The sequence below is a fragment of the Octopus bimaculoides genome, chromosome 7 (genome assembly GCF_001194135.2).
Source record: "Octopus bimaculoides isolate UCB-OBI-ISO-001 chromosome 7, ASM119413v2, whole genome shotgun sequence".
Classification (NCBI taxonomy): domain Eukaryota; kingdom Metazoa; phylum Mollusca; class Cephalopoda; order Octopoda; family Octopodidae; genus Octopus; species Octopus bimaculoides.
Window position 1 is genome coordinate 79283965 of NC_068987.1, and position 5000 is coordinate 79288964.

At 38.0% G+C, this 5000-nt stretch overlaps 1 protein-coding gene and 1 long non-coding RNA gene across 2 annotated transcripts in view; one reads left to right on the plus strand and one right to left on the minus strand.

Moving 5' to 3' along the window:
• Positions 1-5000, plus strand: part of LOC106881857 (transcription factor AP-2-beta) — a 426522-nt gene that overhangs the window by 262250 nt on the left and 159272 nt on the right. The window lies entirely within an intron of this gene.
• Positions 4402-5000, minus strand: part of LOC106882339 (uncharacterized) — an 8797-nt gene continuing 8198 nt past the window's right edge. The window contains exon 2 of the long non-coding RNA XR_001410988.2: positions 4402-5000. This exon is cut by the window's right edge and continues 557 nt beyond it. This is a non-coding gene — a long non-coding RNA (uncharacterized LOC106882339).

The following is a 5000-nucleotide window of genomic DNA, read 5'->3' on the forward strand; positions in this document are numbered from 1 at the left end:
TATATATATATATATATATATATATATATATATATGTGTGTGTGTGTGTGTATGTGGGTGTGTGTGTATATATATATGTATGTATGTATGTATATATGTACATATGTATATATAGGCAGACACACACGCACACATACAATGTGCTCATGTGTACTATGTCTGCCAACAAGGTAACAATGTCTTTATGCAAATCCCAGTAACATGATACATGGGATGTTATCGGCGGGTGATATCAAATAACTTTCGTCCACCACCACCACCACCACCAACAGCTCCTCCTCCTCCTCTTCTTCTTCTTCTTCTTCTTCTTCTTCTTCTTCTTCTCCTTCTTCTTCTTCTTCTTCTTCTTCTTCTTCTTCTTCTTCTTCTTCTTCTTCTTCTTCTTCTTCTTCTTCTTCTTCTTCTTCTTCTTCTTCTTCTTCTTCTTCTTCTTCTTCTTCTTCTTCTTTCACTAACGTATGCAAAATAAAGTAAATCGTGTTATGTACAAGTTAAGTGGCACCCCCTGTAGATTTCCCTGTCCCCAAATGGCGTAAAGATATCATCCCGTTCAGTCAACTTTATATACACGGCGTAAATGTGTCCCTAATTATACCCGTTGTCTACCTGTATTTCTATGTGCGTTTGTATGTTTATGCGTCTATATATTTGTATGAGTGTTTGCGTATCTTATATAAGTTATATAACAGAGTTACCTATAACAGAGTTACTCTAATATTCACACAAAGGTACACGATCTCAAAGACCAATCGATGAAAAAACAAAGTATACTCTAAGATGTCAGTCGAACTGGTACAAATAGTATTGGCTGCCAAATTCCCCTCAAATCAAAACCTAGCCTCTTCGCAGATGAATAGATGTATTAGTTATTGTAGTTCTTACATAATTCTTGAAAGAGATGATGGTCATGCCTGGAATACATTTGGCCATTTTTAACCTGTGGCTGAATTCCACCACCGCCTCCACCGTAATCACCACCAAAACCGCCATCACCAACTACAACGTTCAAGTTAACAAACGCTACTTAAATGATTAGGGTGTTAACGTAATCCAACGTAACGTTTGCTTTAGTATGCCTGGTGATTATCGACGAGTGCAGCGTGGAATGGGATTAACGATTCTACACGAAGTTACCCACAAATACCAGCACAAATATTAAGCACTCAACTCACATTTACGGTTAGTTCGTCCGATATATTTGAGGCTGGATTAAATATATGAAATGGAAATCAAGGGATAGGGAAAGGATACAAAGATTTCAAAATTTTAAATCTATACAAAGAAAATAATAATAAAATAAATAAAAATAAAACAACCCAAACTTGGCATTCCATCGGTTACGAAGACGTGGGGTCCAGATGATCTGAGATTAACGTGCAAGTGACTGAGCACTCACGTGTACACTTAACATAGTTCTCAGGGAAATTCAGCGTGACACAATGTAATAAGTCTGACGCTTTGAATTACAGGTAAAACTCATTTTTGCCAGCCGAGTGGACGGGAGCAACGCAAAATAAAGAGACTTGCTCAAGAACAAGATGCACCGCCAGGAATCGAACTCATGACCTTACGATCAGGCGCCGTTTACCCTAACCTCTAAGCTACGTGCCTTCACTATAATCTATACAAAATGTCAGCATGACATAACGAGCAGATTTCAATAATAATATTCTTGTGCTTTTCTCCGTCAACATATGAATGAGAAAAGAAGAGGGTGATGGCGAACTGGTAGTGGGAGTGTTTCAAACTGTGTGAGTATATGTACGTGTATGTAAAATGGAGGTATGTGAATGTGTGTGTGTGTGTGAGAGAGGGTGTATGTGTATGCGCAATAGAAGTGGGATGATGAACACTCAACGCTGAAAAGAAAAATCAAATGGCGTTTCAACTCTGTGTGAGTATATGTGTGCGCGTATGTAAAATGGAGGTATATGAATGAGTCTGTGTTTGTGTGTGTGAGTGTATGTGTGTGTGTGTGTGTGTGTGTGTGTGTGTGTGTGTGTGTGTGTGTGTGTGTGTGTGTGTGTGTGTGTGTGTGTGTTTGTGTGCGTGTGTGCGTTAGAAGTGGGATGGTGAACATTCAACGCTGAAAAGAAAAAATCAAACGGCGTTTCAACTCTGTGTGAGTATTTGTGTGTATGCGTGAACCAGCGTTCTTTCAGCAAAAAACGATATAACATCTCAAAAGGCAACCACTAGATAACGTTGACAAGTGTTTAATTTGATTTACCATCCATATTTATATATGAAATACTACAATTAGCCGTCGTTTTTGACGGCACGGGGCCAGCTAGTGTATTATATTCAGTGTGCAATAAAGGAGCAAGGCCTAGGGTTTAAACTACTGAAATTACTTTTATAAAACAGTGCGTTTGATTCCTGGAGCAAGCGGCACGTTGTGTCTTTGAGCTAAGAATTTCATTTCAAATTGTTCCAGTGCACTAAACTGAAACTTGTATACCAGTCCTTTCAACCATCAGTTATCAAATACTCGGTCAACCGTGACAGGAAAGAGAGGGAGTTTGTGTCTACTGACAAGTACAGAAACACTTAAAACAATTTGCGAAAGCATTGTACGAACTACTAAGTCATACTCGCTCGCAAGTGGCGGCTACAAATAATTTTATTCAAAGAACATCAAAAGCCCGAATTCGAAATCGCCTTAATCGGTGATTGTTTTAATTATTTCGGAAAGTTCGGGAAACAATGCCAAACTTGTTTTCTCCTTATTGTGACATCGTCAGCGAAACAGACTTCATTGTACTTAAAGACTTAGTGATGTGAGAATCACAGACTAAATGCATAAGATTTTACATTTGAAATCGGAAAATATAACTGTTTGCCTAATAAATAAAGTGAAATGTATCATCTACATGAAGAATAATAAATTTGTTTTTGTAACAACAAAAAGGAGAGAAATCTGGAGATCGTCTGATCCATTTCTGCAAATAATGATCCTTGCTGAATTAGTGCCGATAGTGACTGTTAGAGGATCATGAGTGCCACGACACTGCCATTGTTTTCTACTCGTCAAAGGAAAATTCATGTATGATTGCTCGACTTAAATCATCATTCTAATAATGAATTTGGAGAAAGTGTGGAGCACCGGACTAAATTAGATTGTTCCTCTAATATTCTAATTAAAACAATCGAATAGGCTTGATAAATATGGAACGGTGAGTCCAAGTTTCTTATAATTTCAAAATAACTCAAAGGCACCGAATGTGGTCGAGTTCATTATGATCAGACTTCGCTACCGTTTTCAAATGCTTCATTCAGAAGGTGATTTACTTTAGGTTGCCCTTACTTCCTTTTGTGATATGAAGAACATGCGGGGAGAAAATATAAAAAGCTTATATTTTTAAACTGGCTTTAAATTTCCTTATATTGAATGCTCTTCACTTGTGACTTGAAGCTTGCATACACACACAACATATCGGCAGTGCAAATTTTGGTCTTTTGAGAAAGGGATATGGTTTTAGATCAACAACTAAATAAATTCTGTACATATATTGTATACTGCAGTTGTTGTATCCACTCTCGCTCATACCATGTGAAAACAAAGAAACATCAGTGCATTCAAGGAAGGCAATATTCCGTGAAATGAAACCCATAACTACCCAGCATCAGCTTTGATGGGCTGATCATGTAGTGTTAGAGCCCAACTCTTCAAAACAGCACGAAGTGATCTTGAGGATAGATGTGAACGGAGAAAATATGACGAAGCAATTGACATAACGCGCTTTCTCCAGCGATACAAGATATAAAAGGGCTTGTGGCTCCTGCATTATCCGACATAATCACGTGCAAGTTTATAGGATATAAACTTCTATATAGATGAAAATGAGCAACAGCAAAAACTAGGCGGTTAACAATGTAAGAAAATGATGTTCCATTCATTAGTTTGGGTGAAGTATTTTACTCCCAGTTGCTTAAACCTGGTGCAAACTGAGATAGCCCCCGTTCAAATGAACCTCTAAGCACAAATTAGATTTTATACATCGAATGGACGTTGCGTGTAGATTCATATATACGCACATAAGCAAGTGTATACATGCACATTCACATACACTGCTGTCATACACAAGCTATACACTTGATCTGCTAGAAATGGTTGCTAAATTTTCATCAAAATCACACAGCTAAATATTGGATGGATATTGCTCAATGTTGGTTGTACAATTTCCTCATAAAGTTTAGGAGGACATATTGGAAAATGTAGTTGTGTGTATAATATGTAAAGAGCAAAGAAATAAAAGGAAACAGTGTGTCACGGCTGGAATGTGCTTGGTTATACGTCTGCTCAATTAGTAGAGTCTACCTGGAGCTAACCAACAACAACAACAACAACAACAACAAAAACAACATCAGCAGCAGCAAAGACAATAACAGCAGTCGAAGTTAGTTTCTTCCTTTCAAAATGCTTTTCGACTCAAATGTGTTTTACATCACCAACCACCATCACTACCACCACCAAAACCACCACCACCACCACCACTCTGCAGCATTAGCAATATCTTCAATAACAGACACTACTACTACTACTACTACTACTACTACTACTACTACTACTACTACTATTACTAGTCTTTTGTTCCTCGTCATGATTTATACATATATTGTTTGTCTTTGTGACTGTATACTTATATATATTTGCTTGTTTGTGTGTGTGTGTGTGTGTGTGTGTGTGTGTGTGTGTGTGTGTGTGTGTGTGGAGTGTAGAGGTGATAACACATCTTACATTTGTCACTTCGTTTTTCGCGCTTCCTCTGTCGCTTCTTTTACATTTCATTTCATTGCTTTTTTTCTCTCTCTCCTTTAGACTCGCATACAGCTTTCTTACTCTATATGTATAAATATGCTGTGTCTTCGTTATTGTCCTCATCATCCTTCTCCATCACTACAATCACCGTCATCTTTGTCATCACCATCATCATCGTCGGCTTCGCCAATCATCACGATCGTCGTCACCACCATCGCCATCAGCATCGCCACCACCA